Below are 19,609 nucleotides of genomic sequence, written 5' to 3'. Positions count from 1 at the left end.
TCCTTTCCACATCTACTCTGTCTAGGACTTTCAACATTCGAAAGGTTTCAATGAGATTCCCCCTCATCTTTCTAAATTCCAGCGAGTACAGACACAGAGCTATCAAACGTTCCTTGTATGATAACCCTTTCATTCCTGGAATCATCCTTATGAAATGAACGTTCTGCAATGCCAGCACACCTTTTCTTAGATGAGGAGCCCAAGACTGTCCACAATACTCAAGGTGAGGCCTCACCAGTGCCTTATAAAGCCTCAGCATCACATCCCTGCTCTTGAATTGAATGCTAACATTGGATTCTGAACCACAGATTAAAAGTCAGGAGCAACAGGCTCCGGGACAGCTTCTTCAGCCAGGCCATCAGACTGATTAACTCATGCTGACACAATTGTATTTCTATGTTATATTGACCAGCCTGTTATACATATAATTCATCATAAATTACTATAAATTGCACATTGCACATTTAGACGGAGATGTAACATAAAGATTTTTAATCCTCATGTATATGAAGGATGTAAGTAATAGTCAATTGAATTCAAATCAATTTCTTGTTTATTTTTTTCATCCCAATCATTCTTTCAGTTCCTCTCTGTAGATATTTAAAAGCTTCCCAATCCTCTGTCTTCCTACTAATTTTTTTTTAGTTGTATGCCCTCTCTTTTGCCTTTACATTAACTTGTCTTCCCTTGTCAGCCACGGTTTTACTATTTTGCCATTTGAGTATTTATTTATTTTTGGAATACATCTATCCTTCACCTTCCTCATTTGCCCAGAAACTGACACCATTTCTGCTCTGCTCTCATCCCTGCCAGCATCTCCTTCCAATTTGCTTTGGCCAACTCCTCTCTCAGACCACTGTAATTTCTTTTACTCCTCTGAAATACTACAATGTCAGACTTCACTGTCTCCTTATTAGATTCCAAGTTGAACTCAGTGACGTTGTGAGCACTGCTTCCTAAGGTTTCTTTCAACTACTCATCTCTGGTTCAATACATAACACCCAATCCAGTAGAGCTGTTCCCCGAGTAGGCTCAACGACAAACTGCTCTAGAAAGCCATCACATTGCATTCAACAAACTCACTCTCTTGAGATCCTTTACCAACCTGATTTTCCCAATTGACCTGCATGTTGAAATCTCCCATGATTATCATAACATTGTCCTTTTCATCAGCCTTTTCTATTTCCAGTTCTAATCTGTGGGCCTCAACCCACTGACTGTTGGGAGACCTGTATATGACTGCTGTCAGTGTCATTTTTACTTTTGCAGTTCCTTACCTCAACCCACAAGGATTCAACATCTTCCAATCCTATGTCACATCTTGCTGCTGATTTACCAGCAGAGCCACACCACCCCATCGGCCTTCCTTCCTTCCTTCCTCCGATACATTGTGTAACTTGAACATTCAGCTCCCAACTACAACCATCCTTCAGCCACGTTTCCGTGATGGCCACAACATCATACCTGACAATCGGTAATAGTGCAACAAGATCATCCACCTTATTTCTCATACTCCATGCATTGAGATATAACACTTTGTGTACTGTATCTGCTCCCCTTTTTAATTCTGCATCACTAATGCACTGATACTCACCCTGCTGGCTGCAATTGTGTCCTCGCATCTGTCCGCCCTATCTGACAGTCTGACTGCACGCTATCTTTGTATTTTTATCATCAGTCCTATCCAGAGTCCCTTCACTCCACTTCCAACCCCCCACCACACCAAATTAGTTTAAACCCTCCCCAACAGCTCTATCAAACCTCTCTGTGAGAATATTGTTCTCCCCTGGGTCCAGGTGCGACCCATCCCTTTTGAGCAGGTCATTCCTCCACCAGAACAGATCCCAATGATCCAAGAACCTGAGGCCCTGTCCCCAGCACCATCTTCTCAGCCATGTTTATCTGTCAAATTATCCTGTTTCTACCCTCACCAGCACGTGGCACAGGCAGCAATCCAGAAATTACAACTCTGGGGGTGTTGCTTCTGAGCTTTCTACCAAGCTCTCCAGATTCTATTTTCAGGACCTCTTTGCTTTTACTTCCAATGTAATTGTCCCAAAATTTACCAATATATCTGGCTTTTTTCCCTCCCTCTCTAAAATGCTGCGGACACGATTTGAGGCATCCCTGACCCTGGCACCTAAGAGGCAACATACCATTCGGGTGTCCCGTTCACATCAATAGATTATCCTGCCTGTTCCCCTGATGATTCAGTCCCCGATCATGACCACTCCCCTCTTCTGCCTCTAACAACAGTGAGAGATGCTGATCCGGAAGGGGGAAGACCTGTGTCAGTCAGAGTCTGCACTCACAGGGCACATGAAGGACTTGTGTATTTTCCTGACAATCCCTGTCACCACACTGATACCTGCATTTATTCCCTACAATATTATCATCAGTATTAAATTCCCAGTTCCTCTGGTAGATCCAAACTCATGTCCTGGTGTGTTAGTGCAGTGTTCCTGGGATCAGGACACAGTGGTTCATTTGCCAGTCCCGTGTATTGGTTGTATTGTGACCCTGTGCTGGTGTGTCCAGGGGTCTGACATCTCCAGCTGACCATGTGACAGTGATGCCTCCCAGTCGGTGGGTTTGATGTGGAATAAACTTCAGTTCCCCTTCAGCCCAGTATTACAGACAATCTTTGCATCAAATTGGAACTAAATTGAGCTTCATAAACAAGGAGAAATGAAACTTTATATAAGTTTTACCTCGATTAATAGCATCAAGCGTTTCACTCAGCACTGTGTTCAACAAATAGGGGTGATCGAATTTTTCAACCGGTAGGGTCTCATCTGTCACTGCCAATTGCTGAACATCGTCATTAATCCTGTAAATATTAAACTGCTGGTTATAAATTGCTATTCTGTACTATTTTACAAATCCATTAAGGGTTTCAGTAAAGTACATGTCCTACCTCCTGTTCCGATGAGCTTCCTCCTGAAATAAATAAAACACAAATCTGATTAGACTTGGACTTACTGTCCACATCCTGAATTTCATCCAAATCATTACAAGGTGTTGAAAATTCCCAATCCCACAGTCACTCACACACACGGACAGTACAGAACCACGGGGTAAATTACAGGGAAAGTTTCTGAATGTCAGACCATTTCTGAGAGGATGAAACTTACAGGGAAGACAGGACAGGCTGTGCATTTTCATCTGGATATGACGTCAGTGTGATAGGATGGAGGAATTTAAGATCAGTGATGTATGTGATTGTGTGCGGGTGGAGGAAGTACCTCTATTTATGGGGAGACTTGTGAGGTGATGTAATTCCAGATGGATTTTAATAAATTCCACAAGCAATTTAGTGAAGAGGATGTGGAACTCAGTGCCACAGGAGTGGCTGAAATGGAACAGCAGCGACTGACTGTAATGTGGAGGCTGGATAAACACGTGAGGGACCAGAGAGTTCGGGGCACTGTTGCTGGGTGCGGTGAGTAGGTGGCAGGAGGTTTGTGAAGCAGGGAAATTGATAGAAGATGGACCTAATGGCCTGTTTATGATAGAGAATGGGATATAATCCCATGTGAAATGTATCCAAAAAATAAAGAGACAGTGAAAGATTCCCATTTGATGGAAACCGGATATGGAGGATAAGTCTGGTGTGTGGGCCACAATCTTTGTTCTCACTGATTGACAGAGAGACCCTCACACCCACCGCACCAGACACACTCACAGCCTGTGACTGGAACTGGGTGTTAATGGGAGTTTTAGAGGATATTTAATGCGGTAATTAAGGAAACAGTCAGCAGCTCTCTGTTATGATCAGAGTAAATAATTTCAGAGAGATTTGCATTCTGTCCTGGGATGTACAAAAGTTGTGGAAGCCCAATTTTGGGACAATAGACAATAGGTGCAGGAGTAGGCCATTCGGCTCTTCTAGCCAGCACCGCCATTCACTGTGATCATGGCTGATCATATACAATCAGTACCCCGTACCTGCCCTCTCCTCATATCCCTTGACCCCGCTATCTATAAGAGCTCTATCTAACTCTCTCTTGAAAGCATCCAGAGACTTGGTCTTCACTGCCTTCTGTGTGAGGTCACCAGAGCGACAATTGATTTGTTAGAATTGGCTGCTGTGCTGTGTTTATTTCAAACATACCACTGATCATTTAGTGCCCTTTAACAGAAACAAATTGAAATGTAATCCCTCACCTTGAGAAATATCATATTGTCTTTTTGATCCATCTGTTCCTTTAACTTAGTGATTTCCTCCTGAATAATCCTTATATTCTCTTGAACAGCTAGAAGATTTTTCTCCATTAGGCTGAGAATCCTCTTCTCTTCTTCCCTGAGATCCCTGAGTAAGCTCTGCTCTTTCTCAGTGATAATCTGGCGCAGTTCAGCAAACTGGGATGTGATCTGGGACTGAAGGCTGTGTGACTGTTCCTGTCGAAGGAAAGGTGAAGATTAATATACTGCATTGCTGTGCTCTGTTTCCTTTTGTCGTTAAGTTCGGTCTATTGGAGTCCATGCTACTTCTGAGAGCATTCCCGTCAACACCATTCCCTCACGTTTTCCTGAAACCTATTCTCACTTATTGACCCATAAACTCCCATCTGATTCACACACACCCTCCCCACCTTTACAGGATTAACGGTAATTAACCATTCATCTGGCATCTCCTTGCAATATGTCTGAATCTGTCATGGTCACAGGGAGAGCATGCAAACTCCACACAGACAGCAGCAGAGGTCAGGATCGAACCCAGGTCACTGGAGCTGCGATACTCTGCTATTCTGCATTAAATGGAGCAAAACTCGACAGTAATATCAGAAATTCCGCTCAGGAAGCCTCACCCGAACTCCAGAAATCTTCTCTTTCTGTTGCTGCTCCTTTTCCTGGAAGTCTGATTTCTTTTTTGTGAGAGAATCTAAGGAAGATTTTAGCTGATCCTGGAAGTCAGAGAGTGAAGGAAATTGAAACAAAGATGCATCAAAAGAAACAGTTGATCTAACTCGATCATCACACAAAATGCCGGAGGAACTCAGTGAGTCAGGCAGCATCTATTCAGGGGAAATAAACAGTCGGTGTTTCGGGATGAGACCCTTCATTAGGACTGGGAAGGAATGGGACAGAAGCCAGAATAAAAAAGGTTGGGGATGAGAACCAGCTGACAGGTGACGGGTGAGACAACGTGAGGGGGAACGTGGGGGAGGGTGATGAAGTGAGAAGCTGAGAGGAGACAGGTGGAAGCGGCAAAGGGCTGGAGGAGAAGGAATCTAATACGAGAGGACAATCGACCATGGAAGAAACGGGAGGAACTGGGCTGTTTGCGGCCCTGAATGGTGACAAGGGAGGAGGTTAGGAGTCAGGTGTAGCACTTGTCCCGCTTGCAGGTGTCGGTGCCAGGAGGGAGATCAGTGGGGAGGAGCGAGTGGATCAGGGCGATACAGGACGTGGACCGCGATCCGTATAGAGACCGGTGAGTTGCGGGGTGCGGAGGTGGGCTGTGGGACGGAGAGATGCTAAAATCCCGTTGGAGATGGCGGAAGTTGCAGAGAATGATGTGTTAGTTATGTAGGCTCGTGTAATGGTATGTAGGAGAAAGGAAATGTGTTAAGTATTAAATTAACGTTAGTTTTTACCTTGTAGATTTTAACAGCTTCTTTAATCGGCATGAAGCGGTGCTCTCTGTGTTCCTGCGCAGCTGCACAGATCACACAGATCAGTGTCTTGTCCGTTTCACAAAACAGCTTCAGTTCTTCCTCATGTTCCTCGCAGTGACGTTTACTTTCCTTCCCTTTCGGATTCAGGTTTAGATTTCGAGCTTTTTCAGCCAGATTTGCTAAGGCCCGACTGGCCCTGAGGGTGCGGTCAGCAAACACCTCTCTACATTCCGGGCAGGAGTTTCTCTCCTCCCTTTCCCAACACCGTGTGATACAAGAGCGACAGAAGTTGTGACCGCACTCCAGTGATACCGGATCGATGAAGAAATCCAGGCAGACGGGACAAATTGCCTCCTCGCTCAAACTCTCGACCGATCCTTTCGAAGCCATGTTAACTCCCAGCACTTCCTGATTCCGAATGCTTTCGCGTTCCGGGAGCTGCTGATTCCCTGCAGTACCGCGATTGGCCATTACGCGCGCTGCAGACTCGGGGAATGAACTTGGTTTTGCTGGATGTGTTCAGTGGAAATTCTGGCCATTTCTATGTTTAGTGTGGGATCAAAAACACATTAAACAGGCAACAGATAAGAAAACGCCCAATGGACTGTCTAAGCCGGCTACGAGCGGAGGAGTGTTGGCCGTATGGCTAGCAACCCCATCCCGTAAAAACCTAGAGCGACAAAAACGTCAGCTGAATCTCCAAAGGCCTCATCCCTGCGGTCGGAAGGACCTTCCCCTGGAAGACGATTGAAGTCCTGCGCTGAAAGGAGAAGCCATGTGTCCCCCCTGGGGTGATTCACCACTACAATAACTGTGAGGCTTCCTCAGCCAACCCGGCCACTCCCTGTCCAGTGTAGAGGATCCCTGTAGTTCCAATGGTGTCCCTGTAGTCTGGAATGTGCCAGTTGGCAGCATTCCTGTATGACAGGGGTTCCCAAATATTTTTTTTAATGCCAAAGACCAATACCAGTAACCGTGGACCCAAGGTTGGGAACCCCTGCTCTCCGGACATCTCGATGTGATGGCAGGGCAACAAGTTTCGAGCCTCTTTCCCCAAGTTGATGATCTTCCAGCAGCACTCGCTGTCCGTTTTCCTGTGCGTCCTGGGAACAGCCCGAGGATCAGTGAGCCTTCTGTCACGCAGCTGATGTGACACAGGCCCTTGCATCTTTCTCCACAGATCTTCGCCAGCCCACAGTCCGCAAAGAGGCGAGTGACCGTCTCGTCTCCACTGCAGTAATCTCGGGGCAGCGCGCTGTGGGAGTGATCTCCGGGCATGCAGCAAGGATCAGACTGGGAGGGGCCCTCTCGTCTCCACGGCAGTAATCTTGGGGCAGCGCGCTGTGGGAGTGATCTCCGGGCATGCAGCAAGGATCAGACTGGGAGGGGCCCTCTCGTCTCCACTGCAGTAATCTCGGGGCAGCGTGCTGTGGGAGTGATCTCCGGGCATGCAGCAAGGATCAGACTGGGAGGGGCCCTCTCGTCTCCACTGCAGTAATCTCGGGGCAGCGTGCTGTGGGAGTGATCTCCGGGCATGCAGCAAGGATCAGACTGGGAGGGGCCCTCTCGCCGCCAGACAGGCGAGGTCTTGCTGCCTGTTGGTGAGATCTGGTGATGAGGCATTCTGCCAGATGGTCTGGACTGTCTGCTCAGGGAACCACTCCACTGTGTCCATCCAGTCCTTCTCCTACAGTAACTGCAGGACATTCCGTGCTGACCACTGTCTGGTGTTCTTGTGGTCAAAGCTGCTGGTCTGAAAGAACTGTCACCAATTTCATTAACACAAGGTTCACATGGAGAAGCTTCCTGATTGAGACAGACGCAGTCTCACAGGGTATTTACAGGGCAGGGGCAGGAATGATGTTTCTCCTGGCTGGGCTGTGGAACCAGGGATCACTGACGACATATTTAGGGGCTCGGCGATGTTCGGAACGTTGCAGGAAAGTGGCGCTGAGGTCAAAGATCAGCCATGTTCTGAGTGAGGGGCAGAACAGCGCAACGGGCCGAATGACAACGCCTGCTACTGTTTCTTATTTTCTAAATCACGAGTTGACCTTTGCGCCTTGTTCTCCCTTGGCCTTCAGCCTGTCGGATTGCACAGGGGAGCGGTGAGAGCTCCGGAGATCCATCAGCAGCCGCTGCGATTATTTCATGCTCTTGTTATTTATCGCTTTTTCCCCGTATTGCATTTGCACAATTTGTATGTGGTTGTATGTGGTGACTTATCTGTACTCCGATAATAAGATTTACTTTGAAATTCGAGTTTCGGGAAACTTGCTTTAATTTTGAGAACAAACTGTGACTGACATCTCCAGCTCCCAGCAGCAGCCCGTCCTCACACACTTACAGCCAATTAGCGATTACCGCTGGGAGAAGAATGCTCTCATTGGCTGAGGGGTGTCAGTGGGCGGGATACTGAGCGCCCGGCCGGGCCGGAGTTTGGAACCGGGACCGAGTGAGGCCTGAGACCGGGAGCTGCGTCTCGGGTTTCGGCTGCACCACCGGCGGGTCGTGAATCCTTTCGAAGGCAGAGCTGAAGTGACTGGCGGAGATTCCGTGAGATGTTTCAGCTACACGGAGGGCGCCCGGCCTTTCCCCGCCGAGGATCGGGGCCTGTTGTCTGGAGTTGTCTCCCAGAACCGTCCCTTCCTGCTGGGAGACGGGAGCTGCCCCGCAGCGGCTGCCGGTGGATCTCCGGAGCTCTCACCGCTCCCCTGTGCAATCCGAACGGCTGAAAACCAAGGGAGAACAAGGTGCAAAGGTAAATTCGTGCTTTAGAAAATAAGAAACAGGAGCATGCGTGGCCATTCGGCCCGTTGCGCCTATTCCACCCTTTCCTCAGAATAGTCCTTTCTTTTTAAATATTTTTATTGATTTTAAACAAACACAAATGAAACATGAATACAAAGAGCTTGAGAGTACATAATTAATAGATTAAGGTATAAATACAAATAGATGATAATAATCGCCCAAACTCATAGTGGTTACAAAAAATGGAGAAAATAAGAAACCCTCCCCCTCAAAAAGAATGAAAAAAATCCTAACCGACATGGGCCATTGCATTATAACAATTATACACAGTAGCGTCAATAACTCCGCACCTCCATCCAAATAATTAAGGACAATAAAAGTAAGGTTTAGGAAAAGTCAGTTTAGCATATGAAAATGTTGAATAAATGGTCTCCAAGTTTCTTCATATTTAACTGAAAGGTCAAAGACAACACTTGTAATTTTTTCTAAACTCAAACAAGAAATAAAACCACTGAAATATAGTTGGAGGATTAATTTCTATCCAGTTCAATAGGATAGATCTTCTAGCCATTAATGTAACAAATGCAATCATCCGCCGGGCTGAGGGGGGATAAACGACTATTATCCACCATTGGTAAACCGAAAATTGCAGTAATAGGATGCGGTTGCAATTTGATATTCAGAACTGTTGAAATAATACCAAAAACATCTTTCCAATAATTTTACAAACAAGACAAGACCAGACCAATGAAGCAACTTCAGAATGACATCTGTCACTGGTTGGATTAACATAAGAATAAAATCAATCAAGTTTATCCTTGGGCATGTGAGCCCTATGAACAACCGTAAATTGTATTAGGCTTGTTTAGCACAAATAGAAGAAGAATTGACTAATTGTAAAATTTTCTCCCACTGCTCTGTGGGTATAAGACAATGAAATTCTTTTTCCCATTCCTTCTTAATTATTTCTGATACTCCTGGCTGTATTTTCATGATCATATGATAAATGATGGCTACTTAACCCTTCTGGCCAGGATTCAGAGCTAGAAATTTTCTGTAATGTCCATTGGACATAATTTCAGAAAATACTAACATTCAAGAAATTTCTAACTTGCAAGTATCTAAAAATATGAGTTTTACGTAGGATAGCTGTTCAAAGGACATAAAACCGTTATCTAAAAATAGATCACAAAAACATGTTATACCTTTTGTTTTCCATAACACAAAGGCTTGGCCCATAAAAAAAGGCCTGGAAAAAAAAGTTCGATATAATAGGGCTTGATAAGATAAACTTATTCAAGCAGAAGAATTTTCGAAATTGAAACCATATTCTTAATATATGTTTAACTATAGGATTAGTTATTTATTTATTCAGTTTAGATAAAGCAAAAGGAGGCAAAGATCCTAAAATAGAAAACAATGAGAAGTCTTGTACAGACTTACACTCCAAATTTACCCATTGTGGGCAAGGTACTATGACTGATTCTCGTGTCCAAAATATTAACTATCGGATGGTAACTGCCCAGTAGTAAAATCTTAGGTTTGGCAAAGCCAAACCACTTTCCTTCTTAGGCTTCTGCAAATATTTCTTACTTAATCTAGGATTTTTATTCAGCCACACATACGAGGATATTTTGGAATCAATAATATCAAAAAAATATTTAGGAATAAATATTGGTAATGCTTGGAATAAGTATAAAAATTTGGGTAATACTATCATCTTGATAGTATTAATTCGACCAACCAATGACAGAGATAATGGGGACCACCTGGTAACAAGTTGCTTGATTTGTTCAATTAAAGGTAAAAAATTAACTTTAAATAAACCCTTATGTTTCTAGGTAATTTTAATACCCAAATAATTAAAATGATCTGTGACAACTGTAAATGGTAAGTGTTTATAGATTGAAACTTGCATATTTATTGGAAATAATTCACTCTTATTAAAATTTAGTTTGTAGCCAGAAAAGCCACTAAACTGAGCAAGCAAGGATGAAATAGCAGGAATCGATCTCTCAGGGTCAGATATGTATAGTAACAAATGATCAGCATATAATGATAACTTATAAGTCCCTTACCTATGGGTAATACCAAAAGTATTAGGTGATTCACGAATGGCAACGGCTAAAGATTCCAAAGCAATGTCAAATAATAGAGAACTTAAAGGGCAGCCTTGCCTCATACCACGGGACAACTGGACAAAGGAGATCTTTGATTATTGGTAAGAACCGAAGCCAAAGGCTTATAATATATTAATTTAATCCATGATATAAATTTCAAGCTAAAATTAAAATTCTGCAACATCTTAAATAAATATGGCCATTCAACTCTATCGAACGCTTTTTCTGGTATTTTAGATGAAGAAGAATAAATTATATTAATTAGTTTTCTAATGTTAAAAATGAATAATAGTTTTTAATAAATCCGGTCTGATACTCAGAGATAATATGAGGTAATATATTTTCTAATCTAGTGGCCAGAATTTTGGTAAAAATCTTAGAATCCGTATTCAGCAAGGATATTGGCCGATAGGATGCACATTCAGTGGGGGTCTTTATCTTTTTTATGAATTGGAGAAATGGAGGCATCATAAAAAGATTGTGGTTATTTACCTACAGTTAACGCATCTTTAAAAATTTCACAAAGCCAGGGGGTGAATATAGAAGAAAAGGAGTTAAAAAATTCGGCAGTATAACCGTCCAGACCAGGGGCTTTAGCCGAATTCATTGAAAAATAGCCTCTTTTATTTCGGTTTCCGTAATAGGTGAGTCTAGAAATACACAATCTTCTGCTGTTAATTTTGGGATATTCAATTTTCTTAAAAATGCATCCATTATGGAAGAATCCTCCACAAATTCTGATTGATATAAAGAGTTATAAAAATCTTGAAAGGCTTTATTTATCTCTTTATGATCAATCTTCAAAGTGCCGTCTCATTTACGAATCTTAATGATTTGTCATTAAACCAAAGCAGTTTTCAATTGATTAGCCAATAAGTACATAAAACTGGGTTCTGGATTTAATTAACTGATTTTCAATCGAGGAGGATAATAACAAACTGTGCTCCATTTGAAGTTCAACCTTCTTTTTATAAAGTTCTTTACTGGGGGTCATTGAATAAAAGGATGGGTTTCAATCAGTAATTCATCCTTGTGTCGCCATATCAAGTTTTGACCCATCGTGAATCGGAGAGATCAGAAGCTTGAGAGGACGTAATTCACTCAGGTTTGCCAATGGAGTATTAAAGGCAGTGGTTCAGGGCAGGTTATTTTTGAGCTTTCAGCAGTGGCCACTCCACAGTCAGGATGGATTATCAAGAAAACCTTCATTAGCAGGAGCAAGTGGAGCGGTCGTTGTTGGAGTGGACAGAGTTGGAGCGGAGACTTTGAGGCTTTAATTCTTTGAGGTTTCAGTGGGGAGAGCAGTCAGTCGGTGAAGGCAAAATCATGATGGAGGTAGAATTTTATTTGCCCCTTCTTTACATTTTCTCAGTTGGAACAGTGGAGATGCCAGGCAGGATAGTGGAAAGCTGCTTTGCGGGATGTGGGAAGGCAGGGGACCCTCCTGTGTCCCTGATAACTACACCTGTGAGAAGGGCATCCAGCTTCAGCTCCGAACAATCCACATTACGGAGTTGCAGCTGGAACTGGATGAATTCCAGATCATTCGGGAGGCTGAAGGGGTGATAGGTAGGACATTTGAGAGGTAGTTGCACCCAAGGTGCACGGCACAGGAAACTGGGTGACAGTGACGAAGGGGAAGGGGGAAACAGAGAGTGCAGTTTACCCCTGTGTCCATCCCTCTGAACAACACAGGTATCACTTTAGGTACAGTCGGGGATGGTGGGTTGACCTGGCAAAGGAAAGTCACAGCAACAGGGTCTCTGGCACTTAGTCTGGCTCTGAGACTGAGAACCTGACAGTCTCTCTCGCTGTCTCTCTCTCTTTTTCTCTCTGTCTCTCTCACACACACAAACACATCAGTGGAGTGGGAGGGACGGGAGTGAGAAGGGAAAAGCGGAATGAGGAGGATGGAGTTAGGGCTCCTTCACAAAGTCCCAGACTCACCCAACCTTCCCCCTCTGGAATTGGTCCCATTCCCTCCCCCAGGCTGGGGGTGAGCGTGAAGTTGCCTTGCCAACAAGAAAAGGAATTGTTCGATAATATCTGGTTAACACACTTTGATAATAAGTTTACTTTGAACTTCAACATTGAAATGTACTGTTTGTAAAACGTGTACTGATGAGAAATGGTCTCAGTGAAGGTCCGAGAGTGGAAATCGAACCGGTGATCAGCCCCACTGCTCCATGCCGGACAAGAACCCCTATCGGAGTCTGTCTCATCTGTCTGAGCTTGACACATCTCACTCTAAAGTTTCCTCTTTCTGTACCTGTCCCAGTGTCTGTTATTTTCCTTCTCAACCGCATTCCCTGCCTTCTCCCCATGACCTTTGACACCTTAACTTATCAAGCACTGATCAGCCTCTGTTTTAAATAAACCAGATGACTTGGCCTCTGAGCCGTCCGTGGCAATGAATTCCACAGCTCCCTCATCTCTCCAAATGCATGCTGTCTGGAATTAGACATTGTGACGCAGAAGGTTAAAAATGGCAGCTATCTACTCTGTCTATACCTCTCGTAATCTAATCAAACTCTTTCTGGTCACCCTGATCCTCCTCCACTCCAGAGAAAACAGCCCAAGTTTGTCCGAACTCTCCTTACACAGTAGCTCGGACAACATCCCGGTGAACCTCTTCGTTGCTGCCCTGAACACCAGCGGCGTAACGGGCTTTGAGTAGTACATGGTGGGTTGTTGATTAATAACGGTGTCGAAGCTGACGTGGAGAAAGCAGCTGTATGGAGTTCAGCGGGAAATCCGAATGTTGAAGACTCAATGGACGGAATGAGTATTTCAGATCCTACGACGAGCGGTGTAGTGGTGAGATGGCGAAGCGATGTGGAGGAAGCTGCGGGTGCAGGTAAGAGTGAGTGTCCAGGTAGGAGATGGTGTTCAGCAGCTTTTCACTACGTCTTCCAAACCAACAACAACTAACTCAGAGTGGATCGATCATAAGTGCTTTTATATTTACTTGCAGAAGGGACAATGAGCAATGCACAAGAGCTGGTACTAGCTTTGTCCGAAAATGAAACACAGACAGTACGGTCACCCCGATGGACACAAGTTCACGGACAGGGTGCTGAATCACAGCTGCGGGTCTGCACTCTAGTGCTCAGGTACCATGTTGCACGAACATTATTAGCAAAGGTCTCTGATACAACACAGGTTCCAGCTGGTTACAGGCCATTTTGGTGTGACAAATGAAGTACATTTCCACAGTGGTGAAGCATTCCTACACACCTCTCCCTCTGTGAAACCCTTCCAACCCCTACACCACTCCCCATTTCTGTTAAGATAGATAGATAGATAGATAGATAGATAGATAGATAGATAGATAGATAGATAGATAGATAGATAGATAGATAGATAGATAGATAGATAGATAGATAGATAGATACTTTATTCATCCCCACGGGGAAATTCAACTTTTTTCCAATGTCCCATACACTTGTTGTAGCAAAACTAATTACATACAATGCTTAACTCAGTAAAAAAATATGATATGCATCTAAATCACTATCTCAAAAAGCATTAATGATAGCTTTTAAAAAGTTCTTAAGTCCTGGCGGTTGAATTGTAAAGCCTAATGGCATTGGGGAGTATTGACCTCTTCATCCTGTCTGAGGAGCATTGCATCGATAGTAACCTGTCGCTGAAACTGCTTCTCTGTCTCTGGATGGTGCTATGTAGAGGATGTTCAGAGTTTTCCATAATTGACCGTAGCCTACTCAGCGCCCTTCGCTCAGCTACCGATGTTAAACTCTCCAGTACTTTGCCCACGACAGAGCCCGCCTTCCTTACCAGCTTATTAAGACATCCCCTGTGAAAACCCTTCCAACCCCTACACCACTCCCCATTTCTGTTAACACCCCCTGTGAAAACCCTTCCAACCCAGACACCACTCCCCATTTCTGTTAACAGCTCCGATCCTTGCAGCCCTCACCATCTGTGAAAACCCTTCTGACCCTACACCCATCACCATTCTGTAAACCCGCCTCACCCCTCCGCCACTCGCCATCTCTGGAAAACCCTCCACCGTCCACCCCGGCGCATTCAGGTGACAGCTGACCCGAGAAAGACACCGACCGTGGCAGGTGGCAGGGCTCACAAAACACATTCACACTGGCTGATTTAGTAAACCTATCGATTTGCATGGTGATCTTCACTAAACCTCTTCCTACCTTCCCATCTTTACTTTCCCCCTCCACTTTCTGCTTTCCACAAGGATTCCGTTCGTCTCTTCCCACTAATCTCCCTCCTGGAACATATCCTTGCAAGCGAGGGAAGTTCTACACGCTCCCATTTTCTTTCCCTCTCAGCTCCATTCGTCCTTCCAGGTGAGGCAACACTTCACCTGTGAGTCTGTCAAGTTGATCTACTCTACCTGATGCTGCTGGTTCAGCCTCCGCTACGTCAGTGAGGCCCAATGTAGATCGGGAGTCCACTTTGTCAAGTACTTTTGCTCTGTCCACAACAAACGGAATTTCCCGGTCACAAACAGGTGAAAATCTGCAGATGCTGGAAATCCGAGCAACACAGGAGAAATTTTTTCGACGATTTCAAGTTCCCTGGCTGCGATCATCTTACTGTCACTGTGGATACCCCGTTCATGTACACCTCCCCCTCCCACCAGGAAAGTCACAGAGCTCTCCGTTTCCTTCTGGACACCCAATGAGTTCCCCTCCACCACTACTCTCCTGCTCTTTGTTTCGTTTGTCTTCTTTGTTTGAGCTGAGCTCTACTCTCACTTCTTTCTGTCTCCTTGCAGTGAACTGGTGCTGGTCACGTGTGTGAATGATTTGGAGGGGAATGCAGATCGAACAATTGGTGAGATTGTGGATGACACCAGAACTGGTGTGTGGGCTAAGTGGGGGTTGTCTGAGGTTACAGTGGGATGGAGACCAGCTGGGGAAGTGGGCATAGGAGAGCAGCGGAACATTACTGTTACTCAAAATCAGGTCTCAGGAGGTCAAAAAGACCATCATTCAGATGGAGAGACAGCTTCCCTTGGGGCTCTGGATTCACCAGACAAGACTGGTGCACTATGGTTCAGCTCATCAGGTTGGAGGGAACCAGGAATATAAGGTGTTGCTCCTCCCTCCTGAGCATCAGCTCATCAATTAGGGGAACAATTCGTGGAGCAGCTTCACACCATCCGTCCCAAGCAGAACCTCCCAGTGCCAAACATTTCAATACTGATTCCCATCCCTGTTCTGACATGTCGATCGATGGCCTCCTCTTGTGCCGGGATGAAATCCCCCGTCAGGGTGGAGGTGCAACATCTTATATTCGGTCTGAGTACTCCAAGCTGATGCATGAATATTGATCTCGCCTTCTGATAGACCAAACCCACCCGCACCCCCCTCTTCCTCTATTCCACACTCTTACTTCTCACCTGCCTATTACATCCGCCGGGTCCCCTCCTCCTCCCTCTCTCTCTCCCCTCTGGTGCACTCTCCTCACCTACCAGATTATTTCTTCTCCAACCCTTGACCTTTCCCACCCACCTGCCACCTTCCAGCTAGCCTCTTTCCCCTCCCCATTTTTTATTCTGGCTTCTTCTGGGTACATCCAGCACCCAGGGCATGTCCTTTTCTTACTGTTACTATCAGGGAGGCGGTACAGAAGCCTGAAGGCACACACTAGGCGATTCAGGAACAGCTTCTTCCCCTCTGCCATCCGATTCCTGAATGGACATTGTACCCTTGGACACCAGCTCACTTTTTTAATATAATGTATTTCTGTTTTTGCACGTTTTTAAAATCTATTCAATATAAGCATATTGTAATTGGTTTATTTATTCATTACTATTATTTTTATTTCATTTATTATTATTACTTTAACAAAAAGAATTTTACTCCTCATGTATGAGAAGGATGTCAGAAATAAAGTGAATTCATTCATCCGGATCGTGGGGCCGAGAGAGAGGGAAAGGACCCGGACTGTCCCGGGATGCGGATCAATGGTGTGTCGGCATCTCACAGTAATTGTCCCTCAGTCGCGGGAAATCTCCGCCCGTGGCGCCGCTCCGACATGCTGCCAGGTCAATCAGCCTTTCGTTTACCGAGCGCAGGCATGATTTCCGGGAAGGTTTCGACCCTTACGCTTGCCTATGTGATCTCCTGGTCACGGCGAATCCTGCAGCGAACACGGGAGAGTCTGTGAATGTTGGAAATCCAAAGCCACTCACTCAAAACGCTGAAGGAACTCAGCAGCTCAGGCAGCATCTGTGCAAAAGAATAAACTGCCGGCGGTTCGGGACGAGTCCCTTCTTCAGCACTGAGAAGGACGGGGAAAATGCCAGAATCAAAAGGTGTGCAGGATAATCAGAGGGGAAAGGGATTAGCTAGAATGTGATCGTTGAAGCCAGGCGGGTGGGAAAGGTCAAGGGCTGGAGAAGAAAAATCTGATAGCAGCGGAGAGTGACCATAGAACATAGTAATCCACAGCACATTACAGGCGCTTCTGCCCACAATGTTGTGTCGACCATGGATCCTAATTCAGAATTTCCCTGCCGTATAGCCCTCTATTTTTAAGCTCCGTGTACGGTACCTATATAAGAGTCTCTTAACAGACCCTGTTGTATCCGCCTCTACCACCTTCACTGGAAATGCGTCCCATGCTCCCTTCTGTGTGTAAAACGTACCTCTGACATCTCCCCTTGTACCTATTTCCAAGCACCTTAAAACGATGCCCCCTCGTGTTAGCCATTTCAACACTGGGAAAAAGCCTCTGGCTATCCACACTATCAAACCCCTCACCATCTTATACACCTCTGCCAGGTCACCTCTCGTCCTCCGTCGCTCCAAGAAGGAAAGGCCAAGTTCACTCAATCTATTCTCATAAGGCATGCTCTCCAATGCAGGCAAGATCTTTGTAACGCTGCTCTGCACTCTCTCTGTAGTATCCACATCCTTCCTGTAGTGAGGCGACCAGAAATGAACAGAGTGCTCCAAGTGGTGTGGAACTAAGGGTTTATATCCCTGTAACATTGCCTCATGGCTCTTGAATTCAATCCCACAGGTAATGAAGGCCAACACACTATACGCCTTTCTAACAACACGGTCAACCTGCGGAGCAGCTTTGAGCTCCTATTGGGCACAGATCCTCGACACTGCCAAGAGTTTCACCATTAATATTTGGTTGGTCAAATTTGAAGACAGAATTTGCTAACTTGCAGTCCTCTGGTACTTCTCCCGTCCTGGTTGATAATGCAAAGATCATCGCCAGAGGCTCTGCAGTTTTCTCCCTCTCTTCCCACAGTAGCCTGGGGTAGATCTCACCTGGCCCCAGCGTCTAACTTAATATCTTTCCAGTGCTCCAGCACGTCCTCCTTCTTAATGTCTATATGCTCAAGCATTTCAATCCGCTGTAAGTCATCCCCACAATTGTGAAGGTCCCCTTCCCTGGTGAATACTGAAGCAAACTATTCATTAAGTACCAACGCTACCTGATCTAACTCAGGTATTGCACTCTATTGGTCCTACGATCACATTGCTCATCCTCTTGCTCTTCACATACTTGGAGAATGCCTTGGTGTTTTCCTTAATCCTGCTCACCAAGGGCTTCTCATGGCCCCTTCTGACTCTCCTAATTCACACTTACACTCCTTCCATGTAACCTTGTAATTTTCTAGAAATCCATCTGTACTCAGTTTATTGGAGCTTTCATAAGCTTTTCTGTTCTTCTCAACTAGATTTTCTACATCCTTTGTACACTATGGTTCTTCTACCCCACCGTGTGCTCCCTGCCTCAATGGAACATACCTGTGCAGAACGCCATGCCAGTGTTCCCTGAACATTTGCGACATTTCTGCCATGCATTTCCCTGAAAACACCTGCCCACAATGATTTGCAGGTAGTGATCCTGTGAAATTCATTGTCATGGCCGGCTCGGAGGCCAAGTCATCGGTTTGTCACGTACCCCGTGACCGGGTTACCGAACCGGCAGAAATGGAACACTTTGGAGTCTGGTATTACTGTAGCTAATAGTGTTTATTAGTAAACTAAGCAATACAGTCTTATAAAAATGCAAATATGTGAAACAGGTTAGCAATGATATGTACAGAAGTGTGGAAATAGGAATTAAAACCAAGCTCTTTCAAAGTCTCGGGGTAAATGGATAGTCTTACGATGGTGAAGAGTTCAGTTCAGTTTAGGTGGAGGGAGAGGGAGAGGGAGAGAGAGAGAGAGAGAGAGAGAGAGAGGGAGGGAGGGAGGGAGAGAGAGAGGGAGAGAGAGAGAGACACGTTACCATCGAACTGTCCGTTGGCTTCCTGTCCTGTTGTGGTCATCGACTATGACCATGTACGACCATTCTTCAGTGGGGGACCTGTCACCCAGGCAAGGGTGGACACACAAGCCCCCACCGGTCGCACCTTTCACACACTGTGAGCCCCTGATCGATCCTCCAAACCCCCACCTTCACATGGGTGCACAACGCTCTTTCAGTGTCCCGTGGTGTCTCTGCCTGTGTCTCAGCAGAGCTGCTTTTTATCATCACTTGCTGGACACCGGCTGTCCATCAGACCGGCTCCGCCTTGCTGACTGTGCAAGAATCTTACAAGCAGGCAAAAGTGTCCTTGGAGCAAAGGTAAACAATCAGCCAAGGAGCCATAATATTAAATCATGTCCCTCTGCCTCTCATCTGTGCCGGGCGCCTCCCCCCCTCTTCTCGCTCTCTCTCTCTCATTAGCAGCATAGTTCACAGGGGGGTCAACTCTCGACCCCATTTCAGCTTGGTTTGCTCATCACAGGTTTTATTTAAAACATAAGTTAATCAGTGCTTGATTATTAAGGATATCAAAGGTTATGGGGAGAAGACAGGAGAAAGGGGTTGAAAAGGGAAATAAAATACTCTGGGACAGGTACAGAGAGAGGAAACATTAGAGGGAGATGTGTCAAGCACAGAGAGATGGGACAGACTCCGATAGGGGTTCTTGTCTGACACGGAGCAGTGGGGCTGAATCCCGGTTCATTTTCCACTCTCGGACCTTCACTGAGACCATTTCTCATCAGTTCATGTTTTACAAACAATACATTTCAATAATCAAGCTCAACGTAAATCTATTATCAAAGTGTGTTAACCAGATGTTGTTGAACCATTCATTTTCTGGTTGGC

This window comes from Hemitrygon akajei, unplaced genomic scaffold, assembly GCF_048418815.1.
Source record: "Hemitrygon akajei unplaced genomic scaffold, sHemAka1.3 Scf000044, whole genome shotgun sequence".
NCBI classification, from domain to species: domain Eukaryota; kingdom Metazoa; phylum Chordata; class Chondrichthyes; order Myliobatiformes; family Dasyatidae; genus Hemitrygon; species Hemitrygon akajei.
This window is presented reverse-complemented; position numbering follows the sequence as displayed.